Below are 18,837 nucleotides of genomic sequence, written 5' to 3' on the forward strand. Positions count from 1 at the left end.
CTCGTAACGGGCTGGGGGTTTGGGCACAGTGCCCAAATACCCCGGAGGTTGGGGGGAGCGCTGCGCTGCCCGCTGCTGTCACCCAGGCGGTGCCCTGGGGACCTTCTCCACCGGTAACTCATTCCTTAAGATACTTCAGCCAGGTGAAGGTACACACGCATGAACTGTCATTATTGCAAAATGGTAAATGAGATGGAAAACTTACAATACAGATTTTTTATTTAAGATTCATTTATACTGAAATTACTTCTCAGCATCTTATTGTCTGTCTATTTCCGAACGGCTGCTCCTTTGACATGGTGACACCGTCTAGTCATTTCATCCCATGAAACACACATGGCGTACATAAACAGATTCTTAAAGGAATGTGTGCTTAGGAGAAACAACTGGAGCAATAATTACAATTTAAAGTTTATGTATATGTAAACATATAATTATGTAGAAACATATACAAAATTTATATAACATATACAGTGTTATAATATAAATATCTAACTAGAATATTGAACCCAAAACAAACGTTTTCCAGCATATAATGGAAGGGTTGAAAGGCATCCTAACACTTAATTTAAAAGGGTATATTTCAAATGATCAATTACTACGTGGTTTTGATATAATGTATAAGTCAGATGCATCTTCCGGTGCCAGCACACGAGGCAGAGCTGTGGCTTCATCCCATCCCACCCCATCCATCCCATCCATCCCACCCCAACCCATGCCATCCCATCCCATTCCATCCTATCCTATCCTATCCTATCCTATCCTATCCTATCCTATCCTATCCTATCCTATCCATCCCACCCCATCCTATCCTATCCCACCCCATCCATCCCCACCCCATTCATCCCACCCCATTCATCCCACCCCATCCCATTCCACCCCATCGCATCCTATCCCATTCCATCCTACCCCAACCCATGCCATCCCATCCCATCCCATCCCATCCTATCCTATCCTATCCTATCCTATCCTATCCTATCCTATCCTATCCTATCCTATCCATCCCACCCCATCCTATCTATCCCACCCCATCCTATCCTATCCCATCCCATCCATCCCATCCCACCCCACCCCATCCCACCCTATCCCATCCCATCCCATCCCATCCCACCCCATCCCATCCATCCCACACCACCCCACCGCGGTGCCCCTGCAGAAGGGGGTGCTGCAGGGCCACCCCAGCCGCAGCACAGACCCCAACAGCAGAAGGCACCTGAAATGCAGTGAAAGCTTCCCGCTGAGCCTGGCACTTTTCCGAGCTTTCCCCAGGGAAGAAATAATGCTGTGGTAGAATCTGTCTTCCTACAAAACTGCTCCGCGTGGGAAAAGCAGGTTTGCTGTCAAAGAAGCATTTAAGTAGGCGCTTTTCAACTCAATCTGCTTTTAATCTTGCAGGATGCTAATACTGCTGTTCTTGGGCTGATAATACCTTTCTGTCACCAAAAAACCCACAACTTCAAAATCTTTTACAGGCATCTTATTCTCAATCTTCCTGTCATACAGATAAGTAGAGCTGTTTTTATAAATCATCGTACGGAGACGTTTATGAACTTCCAAGGACAGAAATAGAAGATAGGATTAGGGTTGAGCTTAATTGTTTTTTGGGATCTGATCTTTTGAATGATTTCCATTTCAACGTGGGGCAGGTTGTTCCAGACCCCGATGTGGTACTGCGGGCTGCAGGTTGGTGGGGATTCTGCATACAGGGCGAACGCACCCGAGTCTGGACACAGCTGCCAGTGCACCAACAGAGCTGACAGCAAAGCCTCCCTGCCCCGTCTCTCCTGCAGTAATGAGTTTTACCACCTGGCACCGATTTAATTTCAAAGGTGTTAATTGATTGTGGGAGGGGGTGAGGCTGAGCATCACCTACATATGGAGCCACAGCAGCTGCTGCAGCCCTGGGGGCTGAGATGAGCCTGGGGGAGCTGGAAACCAGCACAGAATACCCAGAGCACCCAGCCCAATGTGCTGCTGGGGGTTTGAGCCACCAGGTATCCTTTCCTGGAAGCACTTCTTTTTCCCGGTAAAGAATTGTTGTGTTTTGCTTATTGAGCTAATTGCTGTTAATGTAAAGTACACGACACTGCCAAATTGGGGCTCTTTGGAAGATTTTCCTCCGAGTGTTGTTTTCACACGTGCTGTTTCATTGCTAACTGGTTTTGGAAGGCTCAGTAGATAGTTATGGAACATATGTCCCTTCCTCTTCACTGCCATGAATTTCATTTTCAGGCTGTAAATGTATTTTTCTCCTTTTGTTGGGATATTACAACACATCTCTCTCCTGGAGAGGATTATCTGGGACTGCGACATTAAGTGGCAGGAGATTTCAGGTTGGTTATTTGTTGGTTTATTTTTGTGCCTGTCTTCCCTGTGTTTCTCACCCTTCGCCTATTTGAGTTCCATTATTAGTTCTTCAACCCAAGCAGCTTTACAATCTAATCAGAGAAAATAAGGCTGAGTTCTTGCAGATCATCTGGGCCATTTGTCCAACAAAAGGCCTGATAAACTGCATCTCGGTTTTCTGACAGGGGCTTTTCTGACTTGTTCTTGGGGAGAAAACATACTACCAACAATAATAATAATAATAAAAAAAAGAAGTTTTTGGAAAAAAAAAAATCTGTTTCAGTGCTTCGGCCTTCTGCTTTTCACGCTGATTTTCACAGGATTTAACCTGGATCTGGTTTGCTGCAGTCTTTTCTGTCTGTGGTTGGTTTTGTGGTGGTTCTTGGGTTGTGCGGGTGGTTGTTGTTCCTCTGTCTGTGTGTCGGTCCGGTTTTGGTTTGTGGGATGTTTTGTGTGTGGTGTTTTGTGGTGTGCTGGGTTTCGGTGTTTGGTTGGTGTGGTTTTTTGGCTTTGTGGGGGCGTTTGGTTGGTTTTGTCTTCCCTATGGCTGAACAGGGAGCAGCCGCTCAGGCCGTGCCCCGTTGGGTTTGAGTGTCTCCAGTGATGGAGCCTCCAAACCCCTCTGGCTAAGCTGGGCTTTGTTTTTCTTACGGGGTTTATGATATATGTGAAGACTATTGCCATGATTGCCCTCTGTTCTCTCTAATTAAATAACACCACTTCGTTTGGCCTTTCATTATAGGCCAAGTTTTTTCCCTCATCCGTGGTTCTCGTTTGGATCACATCTTCTTTAGAAATGTGGTGTTAAATATAAATCAATCATGCTGTTGTCTTGGTTTGTAATTGCACATAACCCCAAGACGCTTCTCTGTAATCCTTCACCTACCTTCTCGTTCATCTGGGCAGGAATGTTGCTTATCAGACTTCATCCTGATGTTAATTTAAACTTAGTGATATGGTGGAACCCCCTTGAGGAGCAGTTTTGTTTCCTGGGATGCCCGCATCCCTGTCCCATTAGGAATCGCCTGCAAGTGCAATAACTGCGCTGTCTCACCGGCCTGGCCTGTGATGGGGAGAACACCGGGCTGTGGGACCCCCCAGGACCCCAGCCCCATCTTCCATTTCTGATCTGCTTCCTGGGTGATGCCAACCCACCCAGCTCTAATGTGGTCTATCAGGAGCAGGTTTCCCACCCCTGCTCATGGTGTGGGAGCATTAGCAGGTGTGTTGAGCTCAGTTTAGCAGGACCTGCTGTTCCCACCAGGTCCCTGTCCCCATGCACAGCACAGGGCCCAGAGGAAGGGAGATGGTGGGGTTGCCACGAGTCATTCTTGACTAAAAATCACTCATGTTACTCATCTCCTTGGTATCTTACAGGGGTTTGCAGATATGTGGTTTGATTATTTGATCCCAGGAGCTGAGCCTGCACGAGGAGCATTGCATAGGCAGTGGAAGATGAGCGACCGTTTGCCTTTTTCACAGCCTTTCAGTCTCGTTCTTCCTCCAGAATTTCTCTGAGATAGCAGCAGGAGTTCTGAAATCACTCCAGTTCTCAAACTTCAGGAAGATTTCAGCAGGCTCAGCTTATCTGAAAACATTAAACTTTTCTGCCCTGTTCTTTGCTGTTGTAGCCTGAGCTCTTACTCTTGTGTCAATGATGCTAATCACATTACGTGGCTGATTGCAAGTGCCCTTTTTTGAGTGAAGAAAAGCGGTGAAATGATTAAGCAGTGTGTTTTCCAGCATGACTGGCCAGCAGCCCCTCTCTGTTTATTCACCTTTCTGGTCTCTCTCTCACTGCTGCGGGTCCATTTGCAGAACATTCCCAGCTGCTCCGTGTGCCCCCAGCTGGATTTACCTCCCTAAGCACCTGAACTCCTGGCTTTTCTCCCTCTGCTCAGCCCATTTTTTCCAGCACTTGCCCTCAGTACCAGTTGAACCAGTTTCTGCTTTCTCTGCTTCTACGTTGTGCCTGGGTGATTTGGGCAGGTGATGCTCTGTCCTTCGCGCTGTGGGAGTTTGTGGTTTTGCCATCAATATCCCCCCGCCTCTACAAAACTGCCCTCCCCAATTACATTTTCCTCTGGTTCTCTGAGATTGCTTGCGTGCATCCTGAGATCATCCTCTTCAGCGCATCTTTTTCAGCAGGCTGCCTTTCCACCTTCATTTTCGCAGCTCTTCCCCTGTGGACAGTGGTCACCTCCAGCAGAGCTTTTGTGGCTGAAAGAGGCGCTGCGCCTGCTTTTGCTGTCAGGTGGAGCTGGTCTGAGTGTGGGTTTTCCTGGGACAAAGCTAGGCTTTGTGCAGGCGGGTTTAGCAAGCGTGGTGTGGTGTATCAGCGCTGGTGACACAGCGCGCTGCAGCAGCGGGTGCCCATCAGCAGCACAGGCACTGCTTCCCAAACCACTGTTTCCCCAGGGAAATATTGCTCGGTGAGCACATTTACTTCCTTAGGAGTTTATGGCAACCTGTAATCATTATGGAGGTAGGTGATGAGACCAGGACCCGCTCCCCTCGCCCACCCCGGGCTAGTCCGGGGCTGGAGCAGCCATGTGCTGTTTGGCAGCTGCACCAAAAGTGACTTAATTTACCCCTTCAGTTAATGCCAGTCAGGCTTTCAAACTCAAAGCAGCTCTAATGCACAAACATCACTCAGCTTAGCACCATGTGGCAGCAAACAGGATTGGGGTGCACCTGCCCCATGCTGCATGGGTGCTGCTGCCCCAAAGGGTTGTTGGAGAAGCTGACACCCAAACTCAGAGCCTCCCATTCTTACTCTGACCTGCTTTCCTTAGCACTTGGGGTTACAAGGCTTTGTTTAATTACTGCTGCTTGTGATCTTATCTGTATTAAGAAAAAAAACTTAATTACTTCACTAGTAATTTAGACCTTTTCATGGCTCTCTTTGTTTCCATTAACCATTGTGAAGCCAGCTGCCTGTTACTGGGGTTATTATCGATGCAGGGATAGGGGTGTTTGGGCTTTAATAAAGATAAAGCCAGCTATCAAACAAACAAAAAACAATCAATCAAACAAACAAAAAACAATCAATCAAACAAACAAAAAACAATCAATCAAACAAAAACCAACCGAAGAAACGAACAAACAGAAAAACCCCATCAAACCTGCATTTCCGTGCATGTACATGCTTGTATGTAGGTGGTTGTGCTAGGCTTCCCATGGAATTCCCAACCGATGTTTCTGTGATAAACACATGTGAAAGAGATCCATTTTCTTCAAAACCAAGCAGAACTGGAGATTAGGAGGATGAAAAGCGGGTGGCACTGTGTGCACAGAAAGAATGAGGGACAAGTAAATTGCAAGAAGGAAACAGAGGGCTAGGAGAGGACAAAAACCTTCAGACATTCTATTTAGAGGTCCTGGCAGTCGTCAGTTTCTTCCTATAGCCTGTGGGTCCTCCAGGGGAACCTTTGCTCTCTGAAAGTACCTTTATTAGACTGACCTATTTTTATATGTTCAGACCTTTGACTTCCCATTTTCATTTTACATCTAAGAGGTGAAACTCAAGGTCCAAGAGCTCTTCAATGGAAGCAGCCTGGAACAAAACATGCCGCAGCTCTCCTGGCGAACGAGGTGCTGTGGCCGTGATGCGGGGCTGGAAGCTGCTGGGGGGACCTTTTCCTGCAGGGTGCAGCACCTCAGTGGGGATGGTGATGCTGCTGCTGGGGGTCCCAGCACCCCATGGTTCCCCCCTGCCTGCCCCAGTGCCCGTGCAGCCCCTACTTGCCCCGTTGTTGGCCATGTTCCCTCAAAGGGAACTGTGTCTTTGCAAATCGAGCCACAAATAAGCATTTAAATTACCGCTGTAGCATTTTTCCGCACATCAAAAGCCATCAAAAGAGCAACCGGTTGCATCCGAGCAGAGACACTGATCTGTGGTTGTTCCAGTCCCTCCAGCTTTCTGTTCGTGGGCAGCTCATGAAAAGGCTCTCGGTGCCTGATGGATCTCAGTGGGGCTGTTAATCACTGTCAACAGCGCCTATCATGCGCACACACGGTGCTCTTGGATGCACCGTGTAATTCCGGGCTGCATGTATTGCCCCCCTGCTGCTCATGCCTGTATTTGTAACAACTCTAATTTTTGTTAGATTCAAAGAGCTTTCTGATCATGTTTTTGCTTTAGCTGCATGACACAGTCAAATTACATTACAAAAGTCTGTTGTAGCGTTCAGCGATTGTGAAACAGCCCAGTTATCTCACAGGGGCACATTTAACACATATGAAATAAGGTTTTTCTCATAGCCCTGCAAAGGCAGATGAGCTCTGGCAAATTTATTTGCTTGAGTAGTGAAGACTTGTAGTAAAATCTTTTAAAAGTATGTTTTCTTGATAGTTAATAGGTTGGTAGTGTTGGATCCTAGGGGAACAAGAGTATATGTGACACCTCGTGATTTTTCTGTGGTTTTGGGGGATTCATTCCAATGACATTATGATATTCCACATGTGTAATCCTGCCTCCCAACAGTCCCTGTCTGGACTCAGTTTGCACGTGGTGTATTTGGGAACACGAGCGTCTCTGGGGCCGGTTGCTGGGCAGCCCTGAGCTGGGTGGCGACAGAGCAATAGGCGCTTTATGGGCTGGACACCGCAGGTCTGCTTCGTTTCTTTGAAGTATTTTGAGCGTTGTAGCTCAACAAAATCGGCCTGATAAATATGTAGGGTCTCGCTCTTGGTAGCGTTGAAGATAAAAGCAAATAGCTGCATTTCTTTCTTTCATCTTTATGTATCCTGCAAAAGTAATGTGCATCTGCCGGTGATGTTAATGTTCATCTTTCTGTGCTTTCCTCTGATGGAGAGATGTTTCACTAAGTATAAGCCCTTGGCAAAATATAGTTGGAATAAGTATAAAAAATAAGTCTAGCTCTTAATTCTTCTTCCGTGTTCCTCATTCAGATTTAGTGATCGGATCCTGAATTACTTGGTATAGTTTACCTTCTCGAGTTTTATCCCCCTCCCAGCAGTGCTTGTTCTTTGGGTTGATAAACTTGGAGACCTCCCGGCTTCTGGGGACCACGGTTGTGTGGGGACTGCGTTTCAAATGCAGAATCTGCACCCACTTGGAGACAGTGGCACACCGTGTGCTAGGAAAGTTGTAATCGTGGCCTTTGGAATTACTTTAATACCTCAAGCCATCAGTAGTTAATGGGAAAGTTTTCCTTGCTAGAAGAAAATCTCGCCTATCCTGTCCTACACTTTTCTTTTTGAGCTCAAAGGATGCCTCTCCCCAATGATTTGTACCTGTCCTGTGTTTAATTAGTTTGCTTTTCTTTTTGCATGTCAGACTGAAAAATTCCAAGTTTTCAGAAGAAGTTCATGTTATTTGATCCAGAGTTTCAACTGTGGAACTTCAACTAGCTTGTATTTTTACTCCAGGTTTTTTATTCAGATAGTTCATTTCCACCATGGTAGAACATCCTTTTACTCGTTTAAAAGTCAGACTCATGATTTTGCATATCATTTTTCTTGCAATCTGTTTGGTTTTTAATGCTTCCAGGTACATACAGGTGTACTAAAGCTAGATACATGTGTGCACAATATCTGTGGGAGTCAGTGATGCCCTCAAGATCCGGGACTTTTTTAACCTTGTTTGTTAGAATCAAGTGGAGGCCACACACTTTATTTTCCTCTGATTAGTTCCCACAATGATACATCAAGAGCTGTCAGCCAGCAGGAGCATGAACCTTTCCAGACATCAAAACACAGAATAGGACAATTCAAACGTAATTTCATAATGCCATCTAAATCCATACTCGTTGGGTGGCCCGACACCAGGACCCTGGGAAATGCAGGTCCAGCTCGTTCCCCTCTCCGTTGCCCAGAGATGCTGGCCTGTGCTCCTGCCTCACCTCCTGGCGCGGGTGGTCTGTGGGGAATATCAGCATAGTGAGGAAACATGAGACTGTGAGACCAGCACCCACCTCGAGACCCCCGTTAGAACCGTTTTGTGCTTTGTGTCGGCTGTGCCAGTGTGGTGTTTGGAATCGGAAGGTGTTTTGCTCTGCTCGCTGCAGAAGGCTGCGCAGACTGGTTGGTCCCGTGTCCGGAGCAGGAGGCTGCACGGGACCCTCCTGCTGGCTGCGTTTTTAAGCTGGAAAAGCCCCAATGTCACCGGCTGTTGGGAACTGTCCTTGAGTGTGCTGGCAGTGAATCCCTGGAGGTGCAGGGGGTTTCTCTCACTGTGGATCTGTCACCCAGTGAAGAATCGAGCCAAAATCTGACCTGTTTTTTAAATATAAACCAGTGCTTCCAGTGGGAACCCAAACTGTGCTTGGTGGGTGTCTGTTCCCATCCCTTGAGATGCCCAGACAGTCCTTGGGTTGCTCTGCCTTTTGTGCTTTGGTTCATACTGCCCGTGCCTGCCACTTAGGTCAATATTCACACTCTTGTTATTCATAAAGTGTTTTACAAGTGTGCAGCAGAGGCTGGGGAGATCTTTCACCTGATGTGTTTCATGGGGAATATGCCCTTCTGTGTAAAGCAAAACCAAAGGTCACAAACGTGGCGTATCTGCAAATGCAATTTATGAATCCTATTCATTTTTGTGATGCATATTCAAATCCATGTAAATGTAACATGGTGGTAACCGTTTGGAGGAATGTCCTGATCTCCTCACAGGCTCCCTTAAGCACAACTATTTATTGGGGAAAATAGAGAGATGTATTTGTCACACTTCTGTCAATGAAGGATTAACTAAAATGGCAAGACGCACCTACAGGAGAATTACGGCTGTGTTGTGTCTCAGGACTCTGTTACTAAAAATGAGTGAAAGTCTTAGTATTAGATTTAGTACTAAATTTGCTGTTTAAAACAATTGTTCAGAAAGCCCATAAAGTCAGACAGTTACTAATGGGCAATTTAAGACAACTGGATAACTGAAGTGTGAACAGCTGAAATGCCCAAAAGGTCAGATGCCTCAGATTTGATTTTTCTATCCAGTAAAACTCTTAATGACTACTTTAATTAAATGACATGTTATAGCATGTTGGTTCAATGAATCCAGAGAAGTTAGAAATTGCAGTTTCCTGGATAAATCATTTGAAGATAAGTTGAATTGTTAAAATAATCATCGCCTACCTCAAAAGGTTTCCCCTGGCGCTCTCACAGTTCAGAACTCAAACACGAGCCAAAGCCTCATTGAGCCGCCAGCGCTTAATTGGAACGTGGTTTTGTAAGTTTGCTTTTCCTCTCTGATAACCGGACCGTGAGGGATACAAACAAGCTTTGCAACTGAAGTTGGCCACGGCATTGTTTGGAAGTGCTTTATTCAGCAGGGTGGGTGTTGATGCGTCCCAGTCACATATCCCCCTTTGCTCTGAATAACGTGACTTACCCCACTGGTTTCTACTGCTGCAGCATCGGAACATGTTGAGGTGCTTGCTGGGTTTTTTTGGCCTTCCTGAGAATAAGTTCTTATATAGATGGACAACTTCATCATGATAAGGCTGAGGTCCTTGCAGATATTAAGGCTGCTGATTTTAAGGTGATTTCAGCCAGCATTAAACACCAAAGACCTGCTGAGGAGCTTGGTCTGAAGTGCTTGTGTCAGGCCTGGCAAGGAGCCCCTGCAGGATCTCATGTCATGTTTCTCCCGTTTCTTCTCTTGAGACAGAAAGAGGAATTCTGTATTAGCAGCAGAGGCGTGACCCGCATGTAAATGCCATTTAGGAGTGGTTCAGTTTCTCCGTTGCCTGGATGGCTGTGTACAGTTGTAGCTGGTGGAGAATTTCCGAGAACAGCCTCCATAGAGGTATATATAGCACGTAAATGAGTGTTTTCCTCATTGTTAATAACACAGCTTTATTTTTAACTTCTTTTCCCAGCCAGTGGCACACAGAACGAGGATAGCGACAGGAGGAGTGAGGAATACATCTAGAAGCTGTTGAAATGCGGGGGTGAAGCGGCGTAGCCGTCAGTAGCGGGATGTTCAGAGCCCCCTCCGGGAGCTGCGCCGGTGCAACTCCTGCGCGTAGTGATGGAGATGCCAGCCTATTTCTCACTTGAGCAAGCAGGCACAGAGGAGCACCGTCTGACATCATTTATTTGGGCTTTCAAAATGTCTTCAGCCGAGTCCCAGAGCACCGAGTAGGAATAAATGGCCATTGGACTGTGGCGAAAGGTTAACAATGGGGTGTTCAGAGGCTTCCACATGGGGACTGTTGCTGCCTGGCGTGCTAATTAACGATGTGGGGAAGGGGATGACTACTGATGTGGTACATTTACAGATTATGGAGTTGTGCAGATCAGCCAAAGCTGCGGTTCTCCAGTCTGAATGGATCCCAATAAGGCAAGGTGATGAACAGGACAACAGCAAATAAGACTCAATGCTCAATGTTATGAGATATAGCGTAGTAGGATGATACAATTTGGAAAGCTCAGGTGTCTGGAACTAACAGCAGCATTGTGAATCATAGAAATATTGTTTGGAAGGGATCACTGGAAGTCGTCCCACCTTGAAGCACCAGTGCAGGTCACCTGTGATTTTTGTCTCGCTGGGTTTGGCAATCTCCAAGGATGGAGACTGCAGCACCCTTGGGTGCCTCTGCCACCCAAACATCTTGTCTAAAGCCTCCCAGATTGCAGCTTGCAGCTACTGCTCCTCACACTGCCGAGGAGGGTTTGGGTTGCAGCTGCCCTTGCGGTGGTGGGGTCCCGTCAGATGTGCGGAGCCCTCGTTGGAGGTGGCAGGGCAGTGGTGGGATCCCATCAGATGTGCGGAGCCCTCGTTGGAGGTGGCAGGGCAGTGGTGGGATCCCATCAGATGTGCGGAGCCCTCGTTGGAGGTGACAGGGCAGTGGTGGGATCCCATCAGATGTGCGGAGCCCTCGTTGGAGGTGGCAGGGCAGTGGTGGGATCCCATCAGATGTGCGGAGCCCTCGTTGGAGGTGACCGGGCAGTGGTGGGATCCCATCAGATGTGCGGAGCCCTCGTTGGAGGTGACAGGGCAGTGGTGGGATCCCATCAGATGTGCGGAGCCCTCGTTGGAGGTGACAGGGCAGTGGTGGGATCCCATCAGATGTGCGGAGCCCTCGTTGGAGGTGACAGGGCAGTGGTGGGATCCCATCAGATGTGCGGAGCCCTCGTTGGAGGTGACAGGGCAGTGGTGGGATCCCATCAGATGTGCGGAGCCCTCGTTGGAGGTGACAGGGCAGTGGTGGGATCCCATCAGATGTGCGGAGCCCTCGTTGGAGGTGACAGGGCAGTGGTGGGATCCCATCAGATGTGCGGAGCCCTCGTTGGAGGTGACAGGGCAGTGGTGGGATCCCATCAGATGTGCAGAACCCTGATTGAAGGTGACAGGGCAGTGGTGGGATCCCATCAGATGTGCAGAGTCCTCGTTGGAGGTGACATACCCTTAGCCCCTGGCCATCGGGATGGCTGATTAATGAAGTTTCTGTAGTTTCTTTGCTAACAGCAAAGCAACTTGTTGAACCCAGGTCAAAGTTAATTTAAAAATTGTGCAAAATTAAACATTTTTGTTTTTTACTAAATCTTGTAGGAACTTTTCACTGGAAATCTTTTGTGACAATGAGCTTTTCTTATTAATCAATGTTTCTAAAATGCCTGCCTAGAGCTATGCCAGCTCTGCTGGACCCCCGCGCTTCTCCTGCCCACCCAGGCTGGTTAGAAGCTGCCTGCTCCTCCTGACGATCCCTGAGCACACGTCTGGGAGCGGGGTTGGCCAGGACTCACCTGTGTGGTTCAGGTATGGGCAAGGTACCGGTCCCATCCCACCGCTCGTCCCCATGTCCCCCCAGCACCGCGGGACCCATGTCCCCACACCCACCTGCAGCTCCCGCGGCTGCTGATGAGATTAATGAATGTGCCGTGGAGTTAACGAGAAGTGACGTGGGGAGAATGAAGCAATGAACATGCCTGGGGTGAAGCGGCGTAGGAGTTGTGCGGCGGGTGTAAAGGTGAGCGGGCGGCAGACGCAGCGCGCCGAATATTGATTTTTCTGTATGACAAGTACTATTTCGGTAATCTTGACTGTCTAATAAACAAAACCCACAATACAAATCGAGGGGGCATGTCCAATAAATCCCATGTTTATAAAATAGCTGGATTCTACAGGGCGGATTAATTATGGATGGTAATTAATTTGAGCTGCTAACAGCTAAACCCATGAATATTTTAGTGGAAGTCCACCTACAGCACCGGCCCTGGAAATTAAATCCTGCGTTCCAGTGCCTGCTTTTATTCTGAAAACATTGCTTCCATTTGTGATGGGAAGCAACAGCTTATAAACACTGCACTAATCGCACAGCGCCACGCGCTTTCTGCTGCTCCGTATGCCGTGAGTCATCTGGCCTGTTTTGTATTACAATGTTATCAGAATGGATCTCATGATGTTATTATAATGCATGTAAAGCTTAGCAAGAAAACACTATATAAATTTTTAATATAATTTTCTATTCAGTGCTCATGTTTTGTAGTGCACAGAGGCAAATTATTTTAACCAGTTTATGCCTGAGCGCATGGTTGCTGCCTGGGTTGCTTTATCTCCACCCTCCAAAACTCGCTGTGATGAGAAAACACTTGCTATGTAATTTTATGAATGTTCATGCTATGTGAAGATTGCCCATAGTATATAAGCCTATTTTTCTATTTGAGTTTTTATTTCATCCTGCTGGTTGTCCAACAAGACAAGATTTTCATAGAAATCAAACATTTTCCATCATGTGGTCCTTCAAATACAGGAGTATCTGAAGGTCAAAGAAGCTTCAGAAAGACGATTTCCACCTCCAAAAATTTACCAGCCCAATGATCGGGGTTTACTGATGTCCTCCGCGACCCTGTATTTATTTTTCATAGTTTTCTGTTTCTGTATTTGGAATTCCGTATTTTGGCTGTGAGGCTGTTAGAGGGATGATGCTGGACACACAGTGTGTGAACCTGGAGCGCTGGATGCTGGACACACAGTGTGTGTGTGAACCTGGAGCGCTGGATGCTGGACGCTGGACACGCAGGGTGTGCGTGAACCTGGAGCGCTGGATGCTGGACACGCAGGGTGTGCGTGAACCTGGAGCGCTGGATGCTGGACGCTGGACACACAGGGTGGGTGTGAACCTGGAGCGCTGGATGCTGGACATGGGTGTTGTGTGTGAACCTGGAGCACTGGATGCTGGACATGGGTGTTGTGTGTGAACCTGGAGCACTGGATGCTGGACACCCAGGGTGGGTGTGAACCTGGAGCGCTGGATGCTGGACACGCAGGGTGGGTGTGAACCTGGAGCGCAGGATGCTGGACACGCAGGGTGGGTGTGAACCTGGAGCGCTGGATGCTGGACACACAGGGTGGGTGTGAACCTGGAGCGCTGGATGCTGGACATGGGTGTTGTGTGTGAACCTGGAGCACTGGATGCTGGACACCCAGGGTGGGTGTGAACCTGGGGCGCTGGATGCTGGACACGCAGGGTGTGCGTGAACCTGGAGCGCTGGATGCTGGACACGCAGGGTGTGCGTGAACCTGGAGCGCTGGATGCTGGATATGGGTGTTGTGTGTGAACCTGGAGCACTGGATGCTGGACACACAGGGTGGGTGTGAACCTGGAGGGCTGGATGCTGGACACGCAGTGTGTGTGTGAACCTGGAGCGCTGGATGCTGGACACACAGGGTGGGTGTGAACCTGGAGGGCTGGATGCTGGACATGGGTGCTGTGTGTGAACCTGGAGCTGCTGCAGAGGGAAGAATGGTGACTCTGACTCTTTGTTCTGCTTCCCTGGGCACTTTGCCCTTCTGCTGGCTCATCATCTGTCACAAATAGCATGAGAAGAAATCGCCTGGGTGTGGAGTGGTCTAGCCTGACGAGATAGTTAATTAAGAGCAGGCTTCTCTCAACAGGGGAAGCCAATGATATTGGAACAGCAAACGCAACAGACCTTGAGGAAAAGCAGAGAGAAACTCTCAATGGGGAAATAATCCGTGTCTGCTCCCAAATACTCTGACAATGTCTGTTCAGCCCCGCTTGAGCTGAAGGGTTGGCACTGAGGGGTGGGAAATGGAGGGGAAAACGAGCGCCGGGGAGCTGATGGGGCAGGGGGAGTTTTCCCAGGGATGCAGTTGGGGTGAATGTGATGTGGAAAAGCTCACAGGAGCAGCTGAGGTTTATGTAAGGGAGGCAGAATGTGTTTTTTCAGGTGTACCTTTTGGACTGAGAGCGCATATCCCGTGAGTTTGCCTGTTCCCGCTTGTTTCAGAAGGGACCAGTCACCTAAATGTCCTGCTTTTGGGGACTTGCAGAGGGAGAAAATCTCAAGGTACTAAACACAGTTGGGCTTGCTGTGGAGACTGGACAAGAAATAGCCTAAAATGGCTGTAATTTGTTTTACTCATATAGAGAAAGGAGACAACAGCGAAATCTCCAGCAGGATGCTCCTGGGATGGGAGGACAAAGATAACGGCAAAGCTGCAGCCACATGGATCTGCCCTCTGGAGTCTGTGGCTCCGCGTCCTTCACTGTCGAGGCAGCTGGCACAATTAACTCGGTGTTAATGACGCCCCTTGTCCATGCTCGGAGCAGAACTTCCCAGGGAAGGGAAAAGAGCAGCTCGTCAATATTTACGGTTGGGGTCTGGTGGTGGGAACACGAAAGCATGGGACACTCTAAGAGGCTGCTTTATTCTTAGACTAAACGCTGTTACTTGGCAAGTCATCTTCCATAAAAACACAGACAGAAGAAATCGTATAAATAGCAGGAGTAAAGGTCAGACTGACTGCTCCCGTATGCATCAAAAAGATGAGTATTTTGGAGAAGACACGTCAGGTCTCCCAGGTTGGGTTCTCACCCTGTCTGTAAGTGACTGAGGAAGGCAGCAGATGCTCCTCTTTTCTGCGGCATCTGAAGAAGTGCCCGGCCACAGCCACACCACTCATGTTTTCATTACTTTTCATGGAGTTCTTCTCTAGAAAAGTGAGGAATGAATGGTTTGGTATCACAAAGAACATAATCTGGATTTTAAAAGAGGAGCTCTGCTTTGTTAAGACTGGTTTAATTCAGATTCTGAACACTTATCTGAGAAGAAAAGCTTTCCTTGTGGAAGATTTGCATGCCCAACTTTCTCAGCTGCGGAATAAGAAAGCCTTTTTAGACTTTCTGGTTAAAGCAGATTAGATGAGATTTAATACTCTTGATTTATTTGTTTACGTGTTTATTTGCTTTTTAAACCTAAGGGTAAAAAAACGTGGGCAGATTTTAAGTTCTTTCATCTCCAGGAACAGTAATTTATTTTAAACCTCGCTTATATAACACAAAGCAGCAAGATTGTGATTCCCTTTTCCATTTAAATAGCCTTCAATATTTATTGCATGGAGTTAACAACCCCTCGATCCTGCGGCTCAACATGCGGCAGATCAGTCAATTACAAAGCCAGAAGGAACTTCTGCTTGATACCGGCCGTAAACCTCCCCTGAATTAATTTCTTTTTAACTAGAGGAGGTCTTTTAAGAAAAAAGTCCAGTTTTGATTTTTAGGTTACCATTGACTCTCAAAAAAATGCTCATAGGTTTTAAGGTGACAAATGTATCTTAAAAAAGGAACAAAGGAGTCCTTGTCCCTTTGTCTCCAAACCAAGGTGCCCGGGTGCTGTGCCACGCCCTGCTCAGCCATCCCCAAGCTCAGCACATGCAGGTCCCTGCATGGCCAGGTGGCCCTGGGGACACCTGCCCCTATGGGAGTGTCCTTGGTGGCTTCCAGCACAACAGAGGACGCGGTCCCTGTGGCAGTGGTGCACGCAGCAGCTTCCCCAGCTCTCCACTGGTCTCTATACTCATGAAATTGGCATTGGTGTTTGTGGCCGAGGGGTGGGTTGGAAGCTGGTGTTGGTGCCCACCTGCCATGGTTCTGAAGTCATGCTCACCATGCTCTCGGTATGGTCTCTGCCTCCAGGAGTGGCCTCAGTCCTTCGTTCCTGAAGCCAGGACGTTAAAATGGGCTTTACGGTTGGCTTGCCTGTAGGTGAGTGATTCGCGTGTGCCGGGCTGACCAAAGGGCAGCAGAACTCTGTTGTCCCGTCATCCCATCTGCATCCCCGCAGTCTTTGTGCCATCTGCAGGCTCCATACAACGTGGGTTTATGTTCCCTCCCAGGCCATTGGTTGAAATGCTCAATAACCTGGGCTGAAGAGCAGTGCTCGGGTACCCTGTTAGCGCAGAGCCCACGGCCGCCGTGCCCCCGAGGCCCATCAGCCGGTTCAGATCCCCACAAGCGCGGTGCGGAGCTGCTCTGCTGAACCCGCGCTGCAGGAACCGGGGAAGCCACGTTTCGCTTCCTACAGTAAAACCTGACTGCTGGGGCTTGTTTTTCCTGCAGGCGATGCCTGTGATGGAAGGGAGGAGGCCTCAGGTTTCAGCCGCATCCCTTTGTGTTGAAGACAAAGGGTGGTGGTGAGGAGCGGGATGGAGTTAGGACTGCAGTCTGCAGCGAGACAGAACCACTGTGTGTTCTATGCTAATATTTCAGGAAAACAATTTGCTTTTGTTGTGCTCAGGACTTCTGCATTTGTATGCAAAAGAAAAAGGACTGATTAATGCCTGAATCAGTATACTAAGTCATTTACATAATCTATTCATACACTATATTATGTATTTCTGACACTTTTAGGGTAAACTTGTTTTAAGAATTTCTTAAACGATTAAAATGTGTTGAAGCAAACATTTTTTCAGTAGTTTTCCCGTTTAGAATAGAAATGTCAGGCATCTCCCCAACCTCAAGGCACTTCTTTCTCAAAGTCAGGAAACTGAGATTAATATTCAGGTAGCCACACAAGCACCAGTGATTTAAAACTCCAATTAATATGATCAAGATACTGACATTTCAAATACCATTTACTTGATGCTGCCAAAATATAAATCTCTGCCTCAGCGTTAATGTTTGGTGATTTAATACGTGGTATTGCAGATGTCTCTTTCTTCTGCTGGGCTGCAGACCGAGGATGGTGTCCTGCTGTGGTGACAGTGACCCAGGCCATTGCCACCAGTGCTGTGACCTGGCCCCTCTGGCCCTGCCTTGGTGCTCAGAACCCACCTCTGTGGGCAAAACACAAAGTGGTCCCTGGGCTGTTTGAGCTGATCTGCACCAGCTCCATGTCAATGTGTGTCCCGCTCCCCACCAACCTGCTCCAGACGCGCTGGGGAACGGTCCTTGGAAAGCAGCTGTGCTTTGCTCGGCTTCTTGGAAATGTGGAGTGATTGTTTATAGCCAAGATGCAGGAAGGAATTGTTGGCCCTGAGGGCGGTGAGAGCCTGGCCCAGGTTCCCAGAGAGGTGGTGGATGAACCATCCCTGGAGACATCCCAGGCCAGGCTGGACGGGGCTCTGAGCAACCTGAGCTGCTGAAGATGTCCCTGTCATGGCAGGGGGGGCACTGGGAAGGTCCCTCCAACACAAACCGTCTGTGATTCTGTGAAACTGTAGTGTCCAAGAAGGAGATGAGGTGTCTCACAGTCTATGGGAAGAGTGCGACCAGTCCAGCTTAGGAATGAGAGGTGGTTTGAGGGGCTGAGGTGCGGGGCCAGCGCTTTGCTCTGGAGCTGGAGGAAGCTGTGATGCCCCTTTCATCTCTTAGGGCTGTGATCAATGTGCCATTTGTATTCACTTCTCCGGTGTCAGAAGTGTGGACCAAATCCGTGAGGAGTCTCAACCAGGCGATTGTCTCAGGTACAGTTAAATGAAATAATTGAATAAGGGGGCCTCCTCCTTTTTAATTAGATTGCATCAGAGCTTCTTCCATCATGGAGATGATGATTTGCTTCAATTAGCTTTATTCTCAGATGTGAAGCATTCTACCATACTTTTTTTTCCCTTTGTTAGATTAATTTAATTAGAAAACACTATTTTTATGAAACAGGCTATTGTAGCTTCAAGAAATTAATTTCTGTACGCAGAATATTTGAAAAAAAAAGTAATAATTTGGATAAGTAAGCGTCAGACGGAATATCTCTATTGTTGCTCATGCCCTGAGGTTATATTTTTAATTGCATGTAATAAATATAACTTTATTAATTAGAAATTATCTGGAAAAGAAAGAGTGCTTTTTTCTGCTTTATGGTATACAGAGGCTTAAAATAAAATTACTGTTCTGGGGTAGATGCATCTAATCCACCTTTCTCTTTTTGCTCTTAGACTGACAACAGAGTCAAGGATATGAAATATTTTCTTGCTTGTGTTTTTTTTTTTTCGGTTGGTTTGGTTTTGGTTTTTTTTTTTGCTGATTGGAAAGCCGTTTGTTAGCTTTTAATTGGAGGAAAAGGGAACTTGGGGAGTTTCTTATGTGACTGTTTCCCAGAAGACTCTCTTCCCCAAGTTCTTGCCAACAAACCAAGGTGTCCATGCTTGGTATTCATTTTGTGCTTGTATCAGCTTTTTATGTCTTATTTCTTGCACAGTGTCGATGTTAATTTTCTGTTCTGCAAGGTGTCTTCCATATGCAAAACCCTACCTTGGGGGTGATGATTGGATTTAGGATCGAGAAC

General features: G+C 47.5%; 1 long non-coding RNA gene across 1 annotated transcript in view; it reads left to right on the forward strand.

The window, feature by feature from the left end:
* The window catches only part of LOC139828035 (uncharacterized), a 75,681-nt gene that overhangs the window by 52,420 nt on the left and 4,424 nt on the right, over positions 1-18,837 (forward strand). The window lies entirely within an intron of this gene.

The sequence above is a fragment of the Patagioenas fasciata genome, chromosome 5 (genome assembly GCF_037038585.1).
Source record: "Patagioenas fasciata isolate bPatFas1 chromosome 5, bPatFas1.hap1, whole genome shotgun sequence".
Lineage (NCBI taxonomy): Eukaryota > Metazoa > Chordata > Aves > Columbiformes > Columbidae > Patagioenas > Patagioenas fasciata.